The sequence below is a fragment of the Leptonychotes weddellii genome, chromosome 7 (assembly GCF_054177405.1).
Source record: "Leptonychotes weddellii isolate Sample4059 chromosome 7, ASM5417740v2, whole genome shotgun sequence".
NCBI lineage: Eukaryota > Metazoa > Chordata > Mammalia > Carnivora > Phocidae > Leptonychotes > Leptonychotes weddellii.
In genome coordinates, this window is record NC_138375.1 from 102,993,077 (window position 1) to 103,009,454 (window position 16,378).

General features: G+C 40.2%; 1 pseudogene; it reads right to left on the reverse strand.

Moving 5' to 3' along the window:
• Positions 1-8,927: 8,927 nt before the first annotated feature.
• LOC102739460 (dual specificity protein phosphatase 5 pseudogene) lies at positions 8,928-15,650 on the reverse strand (annotated as a pseudogene).
• Positions 15,651-16,378: the final 728 nt, after the last annotated feature.

A 16,378-nucleotide genomic window follows, 5' to 3' on the forward strand; every position in this document is an offset into this window, starting at 1 on the left:
TGTTTCTCAGAGTCCATAGTCTCTCATGGTTCGTCTCCCCCTCTGATTCCCCCTCTTCACTTTTCCCTTCCTACTATCTTTTTCTTCTTCTTTTTTTTTCACATATAATGTATTATTTGTTTCAGAGGTACAGGTCTGTGATTCAACAGTCTTACACAATTCACAGTGGTCACCATAGCACATTATTATTATTGGTTTTTAAAGAATACTCTTCTCATATATGCTTGTAAATTTAGCTGATGACTTTCCTTGGAACAAAGTTTTAGGGACACAAATAAATGAAGCTTATAATATTTTATATCTTATAATTTTATGTTAAGCCATATAAAATTACAAAATTGGTGGCAATGGTAGAGCTAGATTCTGTATAATATGTGCTAATATTTTGCTGCTCTTGCTTCACATATTTTTTTGAAGTAATAAAACATAACAAATAAACATAAAGGCCTGCTTTTCCCATTCCCTTCCCTGAACCCCAAAGGAAATCACCATCCTGAAGTTGGTCTATATTTTTATGCTTTTACTGTATTTGTTTGTATTCATAAACAAAAGATGATATTGTTTCATGGTTTGTAAAAATTTCCATAAATGTACCTTGAACTATTTTGACATTTGCAATTCTTTCTGAGATTTACTTATGTTGATGCATGTGGAACTATTTCATATGTTATAAGACTCTATTGTGCTCCATTGTGTAAATATACTTTAATTTTTTAACCTATTGGCCTATCAATGAACATTTAGATAACTTCCATTTTTTCCCCTAAGATAAGGGATGCTAACCAGAATATCCTCATATAGATTTCCATTGAAGATGTGAATGAGGGACTCTAGATCAATTCTTAGAAGTAAAATTGCCAGTTTGTAGGATTTGTGCATTTTTTTTAAAAGATTTTATTTATTTATTTGAGAGAGGGAGAGAGAATGAGCAGTGGGGAAGGACAGAGGGAGAGAGAAAGAGAGAAACAGACTCCCCACTGAGGAGGAAGCCCGATGTGGGCCTTGATTCCAGGACCCAGGGATCATTACCGAGCTGAAGGCAGCCGTTTAACTGATTGAGCCACCCAGGCGCCCCATAAACATCTAATTTTAATGTGGTCAAAATTTTTTTGAAGTTTTAAAAGTTTTATTTTTCATACTTATATCTTTAATCAGCATTGATGTAAATATGTGATATTGTGAGGTGAGGCCTGATTTATTGTTCCTCATTTATTGAGGCCTAATTTACTGTTCCATATGGAGAGCTAATTGGGATACTACACCTTTTCTTCCACAGATTTGTGAAGCTTTCTCTGTTATACATAAAGTTCTCATAGACACTGGACTTACTAATCTACTCCATTAATCTATTTATCTGCCACACTGATTTATCTCAAGTTTAATGTCTGAGAGGATCATATTTCTCTCTCTTTTCTTCTTCTTCTTCTTCAAAAACTTAGATATTCTTGCTTTTTATTCTTGTTTCTCCTCTTCTATATGTATTTTAGGATCCATTGTGAGTTCAATGAAAATACGTATGGGGATTTCGACTGGAGTTTGCATTGAATTTATAGGTTAGTTTGGGGGAGAATTGACCTCTTTATTTTTTGGGGACTTTATATCCATGAGATGATGTATCCTTTTATTTACTTAGTGTTCCTCGCTCCCCTCATATTCAAAAGGAAGACTAATAACAGTACTTAGAGTTTTGGAGGGGGATTGAGAGTGTTAATTCACAAAGTGTAACTTAGAATAGTGTGCAGCACATGGTAAGTATTCAATATTATTATGTGGTGCTGGGATTTTAGGAGATCATTAATTCTTTTTCTCTCCCAAATTGATCTATTGGAGATACATAAATGGTGATTAAAATATCACCTTTATTATTGGTGAAAGTGGTTAGGGAATGTTGCTTTAGACTGGTGAAGATGTTTTAAAAATGGTATTAGGTGGTGTTGGGGCTTCTCTGCTGGTCCCCTAAGCCACACTTAAGTAGGACTCTACTCACTCTCTGCTCATTAAAACGAATAATATCTTTGACAGACACTATCTTTGCTAAGTAGTTTAATAGTGATCCAATTCAGCAAAGATTTAGTAACACTATTGTGGACATTGTCCTGAAGAGGGAAAAATAAAGACAAGATAGGCACAGCTCTCAGAGTGAAATAACAAGTTTGATAGGTGGTGTTACAGAACAGTGGTAATTGTATCTGATTGCTGTAAGAAGCACCAAAGAACAACACTAATCAGCCTAAATAAAAATATATATATATAATATAATTATATATAAAATGTATATATAGTTAGTATTAATATGTATAATTATATTACATATGTAATTATAACAAAGAAAGTCCAGAATTCAACTTCTATAAAATCATCTTGTATTTGAAAGCATATAAAGCAATATATAGCAAGAATGTATAACATATAAAGAATACAAAGCAATGAAAAAAAGACAAAATTGTATAGGATGTAGATGGAACCCATTACATTACATTACGTATATCATTAGATTTGTTAAAGCAATTCCACAGTCATTGTTTCGTCAGAGGTTTTTGTACCTTAAGCTATACACGGAAGTGACTGGGGTGGGAAAAAAACCACACATTTATTAGAGTGTGTGTTTGGGTCCGAGTGCCTTTAACTTTTTCCAGCTTCTAATATAGGAAGGAAAATTTCAAAATTTGGCTAATATCCTGATGCTGGTCTGTGTCACTCAAAATGAAAAAGAAGTATATGAAATATCATGGTTTGGGAATGTCAGTCTTGCAGTCTGGGTAACTTGTGTTGTAATGAATCATATTGCCAATGGAAGTGTAACCACATATGTTTGATTAAGACTGGATTGAGACCTGGATAACTGGATTCCACATCATAGAAGGCAAGTCCATCATCATTTATTCACCCTTTTTTTTTTTTTTTCCCTGCAGGTATCCAGGCGGAGGTCGTAACGGTACAGGTTTCCTGTTGACTCTAGAGCACGAGGGCAGATATTTTCTGTTTTGTTTTGGGAAAATATGAGTAAGGCTCCCAAGAGATGTTATTTCTATAAACAACATTCCTATCTTTCTATTTTCACCTTTTTGGTTTCTTTTTTTTTTTTTATTAAAGATTTTATTTATTTATTTGAGAGAGAGAGAGAGCACATGAGAAGGGGGAGGGTCAGAGAGAGAAGCAGACTCCCCGCTGAGCAGGGAGCCCGATACGGGACTCGATCCCAGGACTCCAGGACCATGACCTGAGCCGAAGGCAGCCGCTTAACCAACTGAGCCACCCAGGCACCCCACCTTTTTGGTTTCTTTAACAGCAAAGGATTGGAAGGCCCACGGGTAGGCCCAGTATTCCTACCTGAAAGGGCTTGGATAACATCAAGTTATTTTTTTCTATGTCTTGGTTTGACAGTGGAACAATATGCCATTAAGAAGAAAATCTGAGAATATCTTTGTTGACAGGATACCCTCCTATCCCTATCTTAAGGACATACACATTTCAGGGGATATAGAGTAATTTTGGGTAAATTCATTGATCTGCCCATTTTCAAAATCTTTTTTTCTTTCATCTAGCCATTTATTCAACAGACACTTTCCAGATACCCGGCACTGTGTTCAAAGCTGTGATTCAAATATAAAAGTACTTTAGTCCTTGAGCTCAAGGAGTTTTCATTCTAGTGGGAGAGACAAACATTCAAAGCAACAGTTATAATATGGTAAGATACATGCCATTATGAAGGTATTATGGAAACTAATGCATAGGAGCCCCTTCACTTACAGGTTAGTATGATAATAATGTGGCAGGCATTCAGAGTTTCAGATTAGCTAATGTCTAGCTCTAGATTGCCTCGATTTAAGTCCTGTCCCTTCTCCTTTGTAATTGGGTGGCCACAGACAAGTTAGGTGACTAGTGTGTGCCTTGATTTCATCATTTATGGAGATAATAATTATACTTCTTGCATAAGGCTGATACCAAGGTAAAACAAATTAATATATGTAAAGCACTAGAATTAGTAATATTTAGCAGTATTTACATATACTATATAAATGTTAATTATAATTATCACCCCTTATTTTCAAAATAGACTTAACATTCCATTATAGCAGTAGTCTCCAAAGATAATCCATTGGGAGCAGGAAGAAAATACTAGAAATTCTTTCCTATTTATTTATTTATAGATTATTTATTTATTTATTTATTTGACAGAGAGAGAGGGAGAGAGCCAGAGAGCGGAAGCAGAGTGCATGGCAGAGGGAGAGGGAGAAGCAGGCTCCCCACCGAGCAGGGAGCCCGATGTGCGGCTCGATCCCAGGACCGTGGGATCATGACCCGAGTTGAAGGCAGACACTCAACCATCTGAGCCACCCCGGTGCCCCATCTTTCCTATTTATTTTTATTATTCTTTTTCAATTTCTATTTTTCTGTGTCTTATAATATGTATATTAGTAGAGAAGTATACATATATATAGTTTATTAATCCATGAATAAATATGTATATAGCTATTATAGTAAATGTTAATTTCTTTTAACTGGTACTCACTCAGAAACTTAGAGATGATCACATTACTGAAGCATATGACACTTCTGTCCACAGAAGGGACTTGGAATTTATAATTCACAAAGCAACTTTACATGTATCACCTCAAGTGCCAAGAATATACTGAGCATATTAGTAACTATGTGCTTTTCATCAGCTTCTGATTCTTGCCACATCCAAGTGGACAAAAGTGAATGGTGCAGATACAAGCATACCAGAGTAAATGACTTCAGGTCAGTCCTTAGACCCTTTTTTTTTTTAAAGATTTTATTTATTTATTTGAGAGAGAGAGAATGAGAGATAGAGAGCACGAGAGGGAAGAGGGTCAGAGGGAGAAGCAGACTCCCTGCTCAGCAGGGAGCCCGATGTGGGACTTGATCCCGGGACTCCAGGATCATGACCTGAGCCGAAGGCAGTTGCTTAACCAACTGAGCCACCCAGGCGCCCAGTCCTTATACCCTTGATGAGCCAATTGCTAGGCTTTACAGGGCCTCAGAGTAGTTGTCTCATATTTTGCTAGCCTGTGTGCTCATCATGCACACTCAGCTATTGCATGGAAATACACAAGAAATAAAAAAATCCATTGGAGTATAAGTTGCACATATCATTGGTTAACATTTTATCCAGTGTGAGGGTTAATGAATGATCTTTTTTTTGGTGTTTACTTTCTTAAGACTTTAAAAGTTCTATGAGGTAAGTATACAAAAACATTTACTATGTAAAGCAATCTGGTCTTCCTGTCTACATGACTCATTTTCAGATTTTTTTGTGTAAAAGAAACTGAAGACACCACCAAAACAACAGCTGCTTAGCTATAAATTACAAAAACAAGCCACTCTTGCAAAATTATTTTGGAAGTCTTTATTTAAAGCAATTTACAAATTCATGAAGGATTTCACTTGATACATTCACACTTGATATAGCTTTTGAAGGCATTTAGGGAAGGTGTGGGGATTACACAGGAGCACCCCCCTTTTCCGAAATTCACTGATAATTTGAAGATTAATTTATGTAAGCCAAAAGGAAAGCCATGTTTACTAGAAATTCCATAAGCTCACTACTTATATAATTGGGGTTCCATAAGACCCTGTTCATTAAAAAGGAAAGCTTCTTGAGTCAAAAGAGAGAGTTATCATCAACTTCTCACTTACTAGAAAGATAATACAGAGGAGATGGTGGTAATTAGTGGGAAACTTTGGGGCATATAAATTACTAGCTATGGAAATTCTGTTCTCAGTTAAAACAAAACAAAACAAAAACTTGTTCCCTTTACCAAAGCTCATTTTCCTAAATTGAGTTATTTTTTTCCTTCGGTTTTGTTTTGTATTTCTTGATTTTTTTTTTTTTTTAAGATTTTATTTATTTGCGAGAGAGAGAATGAGAGACAGAGAGCATGAGAGGGAGGAGGGTCAGAGGGAGAAGCAGACTCCCTGCTGAGCAGGGAGCCCGATGCGGGACTCGATCCTGGGACTCCAGGATCATGACCTGAGCTGAAGGCAGTCGCTTAACCAACTGAGCCACCCAGGCGCCCTGTATTTCTTGATTTTTAAGAAAAAATCCAAAGCATTTGTCTTAACCTAGAGTCTACTTACATTTTATTCTGACTCATGCCTGCCTTGGGCAAGTCATTACCTCCTCCTTCCTCAGTTTCTCCATCTGCAAAACAAGGATAATAACTCCTACCTCACAAGCTTGCTGCATGAGTTCATTAGCTAATGTTGGTGAAGCATTTCTAAAGATGGAATGTACTGATTATCATTACTTTTGATATACTTATTTGTATAATTTGGGATATACAGTCTGAATTTTTTAATGAGAGTAAATAAGCCTCAGTTTCTCTTCTTTTGATCGTATATGTGTGTCAATGTGATTTGGTCTTTTAAGAAAGACAAATATTGTGACCTTCTGGTTAATTTGTTAATGAAGTATGACTTACCTTGAATGTTTAATTGACAGACTATTCCTATGATATTCATAATAATCTATAAGTGTTGGGAAGCACAAAGAGGACAGTACTGTCTTCTTATGTCTGCTGTTTTTTAATTTTTGAAGATCCAAATGTTTCCTCTTCTTGAACAAAACAAAAGAAGGTTGGGAGTATGAATTTCAAATACTATTTTCTTTATGTGGGTACTTCCTTGGATAATTTCCAGACTTAGTAAATTTCATCCTTTTTACCTAATGGGTTTCTTTTTTTTTTTTTTTTAAAGATTTTATTTATTTATTTGACAGAGAGAGAGAGAGAACAAGTAGGCAGAGAGGCAGGCAGAGGCAGAGGGAGAAGCAGGCTCCCCGCTGAGCAGGGAGCCCGATGTGGGGCTCGATCCCAGGACCCTGGGATCATGACCTGAGCCGAAGGCAGCGGCTTAACCGACTGAGTCACCCAGGTGCCCCTACCTAATGGGTTTCTTTTTTAAGAATCCGAGAGCTGCAAAACACGCTAGGCATAGCCTATTATCAATGAATTGATATACGCTTAGTGAACATCTTATTTCTACTAGTCCTGGTATAGGTAATGTGGATTAGTTGATCTCTAAGTGTAGTCTCAAGACCAACATCACCTAGAAACATGTTAGATAGGTAAATTTTGGACCTCACCAAAGACCTCTGAATCAGGAACTCTGGGGAGGGAGTTTAGCAATCTGTGTTTTTTAAGAAAAAAAATTTTTTTAAAGATTTTATTTGTCAGAGAGAGAAAGCACACACACACAAGCAGGGAGAGCAGCAGGCAGAGGAAGAAGCAGGCTCCTGCTCAGCAAGGAGCCCTAGGCAGGACTTGAACCCACAGGACCCTGGGATCATGACCTGAGCTGAAGGCAGGCACTTAACTGACTGAGCCACCCAGGCATCCCAACAATCTATGTTTTAACAAGTCTTCTTGGTGATTCTGATGTTTGCTGAAGTCCAAGAAGCATTGCTTTGGAGGATACAAAGTTGGTTAGATTGTTTATAACTTATAAACTGTCCACATCTGTGTTTGTTGCCAGCATTTGGACTGATACAGTCTGTCAGTGCACACCTTCCAAATACGTGCATCTATTTACTATTATATACTTGCACTTTTGGGTTTAGTTTAAGAAACACTCTGTATTATTACTTCTTGCACCTCTACTCTATAAGCAGGAGTAGGTGTTGCTGTCGCCCTGGGAATATAAGATTCTCTTACCTGAATTCAATCCTTCTAGGATTCATGATCAGTCCTACACTGTAGGGTTTAGACAAGGGCCCACATCTGTGCAGAAGGATATTTAAAGGCTGTGATAAAGGCAGCGCTGCGTTGGAGAGTAAGACTGATTGGAGTGGTGGCAGTAGAAGGGGGTAGCCCTTGCTTGTTTTTGTGCTTCTGGCTCTGTTTTTTTCTTTTTATTATTTTTATTTTGTACTATAAACAACAACAACAACAACAAAAATCAGTAACATACTGCTTTTCTTCACATTTGTATGGGTTTTAGGGAATAACTGCTTTTATCCTTGAAGAAATAACCTGCAGACAAAAAATGTGGTAGTAGTACCACATTGCAAAATCTGTAAATCCCCGAAGTCAACAGCTTGAAGACAACCCCTAGGGGCAGGGAAGAAAACACTTGTAAGAAATGAGACAAGCACATACAAGGACAACTAGCTGGGGAAGACGACTGTTTCAGTGCCACCTGACTTAGACAGTAGGTATTTTTGTTCTTCTTCCACCCGCTGCCACCACCTCAAAGGCCTGATTTGGTATAAGGTCTGAAGAACGTTTTTCAAATGACAGAAGAGATGGTTTGAGGAGAGGTACAATAAGAAAGGCTCAAGTATGAATAATAGTGCAAAGTCCAAAGTCAGGGAAGAACCCACAGGGGACAGGACACCCAGAAAGGTCAACATCTCACTACTTCAACCAATTGCCTCCATTGGACTCATGAAGGAGTCTCAAAAACATCTGAGGTTTCAAATCAGCACACAGACTGCGTCCCTACAAACCCTGTGGGGTTATTTTCCTGACTGGATGATGAAAAGCTTATGCCCTGAAGCAATGGAGACAGATTCTGAGATTGCCAAAGTTAAAGTAAGGTGAAATTGTGTTTCCTTTGAAATGAATTGGCTTCATAACTGATTTTTCTCTTGATCTAGCAACTGCTTTTTTCCATTTTGCTACAGGTTATCTATTGCCTTAAGCTTGAAATGAAAAGGTGAACTAATCAGTGTACAGAGAAGTGCAGTTCTGAGAAGGCACTGGGTCTGGACAGTAGTCAGCACATGCTGTGCTCTCGTAATACCTTGACCTTCCTTCAGTCCCAAAAACCCATTCCTAAGGTTGGTCTGAAGTTCGTTTGCAGGCCTGGTGACTACTATCACTCATAGTGGGAAATAGTGAGGTTTTCAGTATTGTATGAAATGTCTGAGTCTAAAAAATAAAATCACAGTTGTTGGGGTTGGGCTAATCCCCTAGCCCAGTTTTTGCAGATGTGGCTGTGGCTGTGGGGTTCCTGCTGAGCTCTGAGACTGCTGAATGCGGAGGCACTGGAACCAGCACTGAGGTAGGGAATGTGCGGTAGGAACCCTGCATATTAGGGCTCACTGTCTGCAAATGGGCCATAAATGAAGAGCTGGCTGCCTCTCCTTGGCAGGAGGGAGCCTGCGAGGTGGGTGTGGAAGGCAGGATCTCAGACTCATATCGCAGGAGCTGCTGGTCTACGAAGCCGAAGTTGGGCAAGACCACGCTCCTCCTCTGCTTGATGTAATCGAAGGCATCCTTCAGGCAGAACTGCTTGGTCTTCATTAGGTAAGCCATGCAGGTGGTGTGTGAATGGGACAGCCCAGCCTCACAGTGGACCAGGACCTTGCTTCGCCTTACCCTGACATAGTCAGTGAAGCCTATTGCTTCTTGAAAGTGGGAGCTAACGTCAGCCATGTGACTGTCTTACACGGGTTCCATTTGTACTGCAGGTGAGTCATGCAGGATTCCAAGGTCCGCTGTGAGACATTCAGCTGGACTGTAATGTGTCGGTTGGCCAAGAACTCGCACTTGGATGCATGGCAGGCTCTTCCAAGGTGGAGCAACGGAAGGACTTCAATTGGGCCGCTCTGGTCACAAGCTGGCCTGTAGCTGATGTTGAGCACTGGTTTCGCACACTGGCTCATGAGGGCTTTCTTGGTTTCAACCTTCTCTTGTGAAATAGGTTTTCCATCCATGCAACACTCAGGATATTCTGAATAGAAAGCCTCCTACCTCCCTTTGAGGAAGTAGACCCGTGGCCCGCAGGAAGGCAGACGAGAAGCGAGGAGCCGCCGAACGCCCACGTCGTTCTCTTCGCGCAGCCCCAGGTCCCACACACGGCTTTCGACCACAGCAGCTGCGCATGCGCACGCCGCCTCCTCGGGCCGCACGCAGCGTGGCCACCGCGCAGCCGTGCCTGACGCAGCGCAACCCAATTGAGGTTGGCGTTGAGCAGTGGGCTCTGGGTTTTTGGTCGTGCGTTTTTGCTGGGTAGAGCCGTTGGATTCTCTCAGCTGGATTCTGCTGTCCCATGTGACTGAGATTTTTTTTGCCAGATGACGTGGCTTTACCCTCTGGTCCGCTAGTATGTAGCTGCTGCTCCGGTCCCTGTCAGGGAAGGAATGGTCCAGAAGCTTCCTGGTAGCATTTCATGGGACTGGTGGGGGTGTGAGATGTAAATGACCACCTCGTCTACTGATGCCCTTAAGTGTGGGCTGTGGCTATGACAGTGTCCACCCTCCTGTCCTTTGTTCCTTCAAGGGCCACTCCTGTGTGCTCCTGGCTCCTCCGGGTCGGTCTGTCGTCCCTGAAGTCGGACTTTTCTTCTTGATGGTCTAGGATGACAAACACAAGTTGTGTGTACCACCTGAACACATCCCTGATAGAAAAGTGTGCCTGCTTTGGAGATACAAGGGAAGCTCCCACTGGCGCCGCAGCCGCTCAAGTCTCAGGACTCCAGCGAGGGACTGGGATTAGTCCTCATAGTGGTGAGAGCTCTTGGGAGGGAGGGTGAAATTTGGTTTCTGTTTCTCAAAGATGGATGGATTTATGGGAGTAACGTCTCCTTGGACACTTGTCTTTGGTATGGTGGAGGCCCCTCTAGCTCTGATCCCGTCATCCCCCTCACTGGGGGAGCCGGACCTGTCCTGTCTGAATGTCTGAATATTGCTCTGCTCTAGACTGTGTATTGGCCAGGCTTAGTGACACCTTCAAGGTCACTTAGGTGGGGAAAAGAGGAGCTGGAATGGGTGTGTGTTTGCCCTTGGGGTGAGGGTAAAACTTGTATTGTTGTTGACTAGGTCTCTGATTGGGATACAACCTATTCCCCCTGTTCTTGTCCTTCTTTGTATCATAGGCCTGGGGCTGGCCCAAAGCTGACCTGGGCCTTGGAACATCAGTTCCTCACCGTCTAGCATTTCCAGCCTCTTTGGAGTACTCTGTCATGGGCTAGCTTGGATGCGGGACACTAAGGCGTTAGCTACTAGTCAGTGTCAGTTGAGAGCCTAGGAATCTCTGGGTGTGGTGGATGTTGCTGGACACTGACCCATGGTTGAGGGTTGGGCCTTTGGTCTCATAGAAAGGTTAAGTTTCTCCTTGTCATTTAAGGAGCTTTCTGACTAATGACTGCTTAGCTTAATTATAGCAGCTTTTTTTTTTAAAGATTTTATTTATTTATTTGATAGAGCGAGAGAGCACAAGCAGGGGCAACAGTAGAGGGAGAGGGAGAAGCAGGCTCCCCACCAAGCAGGGAGCCCGATGCGGGGCTCGATCCCAGGACCCTGGGATCATGACCTGAGCCGAAGGCAGACACTTAACCATCTGAGCCACCCAGGCGCCCCTATAGCAGCTTTTTAATTATCATTAATAAGTTCTTTAACCATAGTGCCAGAGTTGTGGTCTCTTATGTTAGATATATGTATCTCTTAGGCAACACTAACATAAATAATATATTATTCCACTTATATGAGGTACCTAGAATAGTCAAATTCATAGACATAGAAAATATAATGGTGGTTGACAAGGCCTGGGCAGAGTCGGTAGAGACTGTTAATTGGTATAGAGTTTCAGCTTAGGATGATGAAGAGTTCTGCAGGTGGAAGCTGATAATGGTACACATCAATGTGAACATATGTAATGCCATAGAGCTGTACACTTAAAAATGGTTAGGATGGTAAATTTTATTTTGTCTGTTTACCACAATTAAAAATATATATCTTAAAAAAAGCAAAACTGATATTGTTACGATAATGGTTACTGTTAGTTGACAGGTGGGGCAATACTGGCCATAGAGGAGTATGAAGGGAGCTCTCTAGGTTTTGGGAATGTTCTTAATCTGGGTGGTGGTCCCATGGGTATGTACAGTTCGTGAAAATTCATCAAGCTGTAAGCTGACATGCACTTGTGTCTGAATACTAAAGCTCTAAGTTCCCGTGGAAAAAAAAGCAGTGGCAAGTTTTAAAGCACATTAATTTGTTCTATATTACACTACTGGGTGCCATGGGCAAGGCACTCTCCCACTCACTTAGCTCTATTACAACACTCTGAGGGAGGTGCTGTTTTATGAAAGGAAACTGAGGAATGGCAGTTTCCAAGGAAAGGGTAATCATTTACAAGTTTGTAGTATGAGATATCAAATATTTCAAATCTTCCGGGTATACATCTCTAAGGGTTCATTCTCTTGCCTACTCAGTTTAAAGTTTTTCAATCTTTAAAATAGAACTTGTAATTCTTAAATAAGACCTGGTGTTAAATTACATGTGTCTCAACCAGAAGGAAAAAATATATCCAGTTTAAACTACACATAAACTTTCTCACCCATGTCACTTTCAGGGTAAGCTGGGATCATAGGATGGGTGATAGTTCAAAAGCAATCATGGTAGTCTTATTTTTTTATCTAAGTGATTTTTAAAAATTTATGATCCCTTTAGAATTTTTTAGAGGGTGGAGATCAAACTAGGAATTCATTTGGAAAAATGTACATTTAAAAATGTACACAGTGTACTATTTTCTATTAAGATGTCCTTTTCTTCATTCCTACTTATTTTACAGGAGGGAGAAACATTCTGTTAAGTCTTTCCTTCTAGATTCTGCTTTCCTGTGTCTGTCTGCTGTCCCCACCCTTCTATTTCCATATTTCTCTGAGGCACGTTTGTCCTTCCTTGCTTAGTTTTACTGAGCTTTGCAACAGTACCACATCTACCTTCAGCCTCAGCCACATCCACTTATCTCCGGCTGGCTGATCAGAACTCAGAGCAGCCGTGGGTGGGATCCTGCTGCAGTACGGAGGCATGTGCCCTGGCTGGCTGCTCTGGGCCTTGTTCTCTCTCATAGCCCATCAGATTTTTGAGACTGCATCTTGCCCCAGGGATTGGGCCTGGTTAAAATAAACTGTTCAGAACATTTTCACAGTTGTTATCTGGGGAGATTGGGAAAGAAGGCAAAGAAGGACAGTCATTTTGGCAAAGATAAAGAAAAGCAGTACAGGAAATGGGGAAGAGATAGGGGCAGAAGTTAGTTCTTATCACAGCCAAACTGGTGCATCTTGCTATATATCTTCTGAAATATCTCCTTTGACCAGCACTTTATAGGATGTCTGATGGTAACTCCTACTTATTTCACAATCCCGAATTCAAGGGTGCCCATCAGAGAAGAATACAGTCTCTATTGAAAAGACTCCCACATGAAGCCCATTGTGCTATCCCCTAATTTTAGCTTGAATTCAGGCATGCTAACATATTTTAAATGGGGGATCTGTGTGCACCCTCACTCATTGCATACAAGCCATTCTCCTGCTATGTGGAAACCTCCCATTTCTCTTCCCTACTGTGTCTTTGGTCAACAGTTATAAACTCTTTCTCAGACAGCTGGTTGTATATTAAAATCTATTTATAACAGTCAACGGACAACTGCTTGTTTATGGGGAATCATGGCAATTTTTGCTTAGGAAGGACAATTGGGGCATTTCTTCTGTTGTGGAGCGGGTTCAGCTGCTGGACTCCACAAACATTGCCTCACTTGTCTTCTTACATTCTGTGGACTGAGGTTACCCTGGGTGCTAATGATGAATTCAGACCCGGCACAGACTGCTGGTTCTTCAGTCAAGGTTTTTGGGGGCTGGACAATGGAAAACATGAAACAATTATACTTTGTGTGGAACAAGGAAGTATAAAAGTACCCATAGTTGTGAGGAACAGCATACTATACTCAAAATCTGAGTACAGTTCACGAAAATGTAGATCCTTCCCCAACCCATATCCCCCCGCTGACACTTCCATGGCTCTATTTAAAATAAGACCATATAATAACTTGTTAGCATTGGAAACAAAACAAAATAAAATAAAAACTGTCTATTTTGGTAGGTCTTGAGGTGGTTTTTTTTCAGAATTTTTTTTTTTTACTAGAATATAATACAAAACTAAAATCTGGATGTGAATGGGCAGTGAAATAAATATGTAAACGGGAAAAAAATCTGGATTCCTAGAGGATGTCTTAAATCATGTTTTTGTAAACCAGCTCTAACTTTAATGTGATGACTTTGCCCCCTTCCCCAATTTTTTTGATAATAGAATGGGTAATGAGATTTAATTTTAAAATAGCATGTATTCAGTTTTTAACATAAGAAGACAGAAAAAAATTAAAATGGGCTATATTCTCACTGCCCAGGTAACAGTTGTTCTATTAAAAAGATACTGTCACTAGTATATAGTTAGAAAGTTCAGTTGGATAGCTTTAAACTAAACTTGAAAACTAAACATAACTGTTCATGATTATCACCAGAAAAAAAATTACCAGAAAAAAATTGTGTATGTGTATCTTACACACATATAGATATATCTGTATCCATGGAGAAATTTTTTGTTTCGTTTTAAGAGTTTATTTCTTTGAGAGAGAGAGTGGGAACGGGGGGGAGGGGCAGAGGGAGAGGGAGAAGCAGACTCCCTGCTGAGCAGGGAGCCCTCCATTACAGGACCCTGAGATCATGACCTTAGGCGAAGGCAGATGCTTAACTGATGGAACCACCTAGGAGCCCCTCCATGGAGAAGTTTTAAACAAGTCTATTTAAATACTGAAATGGACCTTGTCCACCTCCTTGTTAACTAATTCTGATTTCAATTTATTCCACCTCATTATAAAACTGAGTATATTTTGGGGCGCCTGGGTGGCTCAGATGGTTAGGCGTCTGCCTTCGGCTCGGGTCATGATCCCGGGGTCCTGGGATCGAGCCCCGCATCGGGCTCCCTGCTTGGTGGGGAGCCTGCTTCTCCCTCTCCCTCTACTGTTGCCCCTGCTTGTGCTCTCTCGCTCTATCAAATAAATAAATAAAATCTTTAAAAAAAAAACAAAACTGAGTATATCTTATTCATTTTATTGTGTCTTTTCTAAAAAGTTATAATAATTACAGTGAACATGATTTTGAGTGACTTTTTATAGTTAAGAAGTTATATAATTTATAAATTAGGTTTTTAAAATTCTTAGTCACTTTGTTTTTCAAAGCAGTAAGTTATTCCTAAGTAACTACTTATCCCAGTTTAGATGCTTTTGCTTAATTTAATACATTTTTTTTAATTTTATTTATTTAATTGTCAGAGAAAGAGCACAAGCAGGGGGAGCGGCAGGCAGAGGGAGAAGCAGGCTCCCTGCTGAGCAAGGAGCCCGATGTGGGACTCGATCCCAGGATCCTGGGATCATGACCTGAGCTGAAGGCAGACGCTTAACTGACTGAGCCACCCAGACACCCAATTTAGTAACTTTTTGAACCATTGTTAAACTCTTGCTTTCGTGTATGTGTGTGTGTGTGTGTGTTTGAAGACCAGTTTGGACAAGAAGCAGCCTTGTGTTGCTGAAACAATTTGTTCTTAATTCTGTGTATTTTGGAACTTCTTTCCAGAAACACCATGGTAAACCCTATCCTTTTTTTTTCCGTATGGCCTCTTTGAGATTTGGTCCTTGTGCATTTTTCTTTCCATCTCTGCAGCAAAAGGTAAATTAATAATGAGGTGCACATGAGTGAAGCCAAAGTCCTTTCAAGAGGAGACTGTACAGCAATATCATGGTTTCAGTTCTTACATTCTTCTTCAAAGTTTCAGATTCTTCTGGGATGCAGAACTGCAAAAGCTTTCTGTAGAGGTTGGAATCAGTTTCAGGTTGTTCAGATAAGGTCATCATTCTCATTCCTGATTCTCACTAGAAGCAGAGGTGAAGGTTGAGCTACTTAAAGCTTTTTCTTGTGGCCCCATAGATGTTAAACTGTCAAAGATGGGGAGAGAGAACAGTCACTTCATCTCAAAAGTCCTTTTTTTGTGGATTTGTCAGTGAAAAGTAGTGAAAGTTTTACATTGACTTATGCCTCTGTGAGCTATTTGAGGTGGAGATAAATAAATAAAATGGGAAGATAAAGATTTAAATGGGTTAAAAGAAGTATTTTCAGAATTGTGTCCCATATGTGCATATAGAATAAGAATAAGGGAGTAGTCAGTTAAAATAATAGTGATATATCATTTTTTTAAAAAGATTTTATTTATTTATTTGAGAGAGAATGAGAGACAGAGCACGAGAGGGAAGAGGATCAGAGGGAGAAGCAGACCCCCCGCCGAGCAGGGAGCCCGAGGTGGGACTCGATCCCAGGACTCCAGGATCATGACCTGAGCTGAAGGCAGTCGCTTAACCAACTGAGCCACCCAGGCACCCTATAGTGGTATATCATTTTAAACAAAAACCTAGATATGCTAGTTTTGGGCCAAATGTTAATATGTTTTTACTGGTGAACAAATCAGTGTGGTTTTCTGTTTAGCAGTTAGAAGGTCTGAGATTTTTAAAAACTGAACACTTTTTGAGCAATAAGAACTATGTATAAATGTCTTCCACAGACTGTAATGTAACTTGTAGAAAAC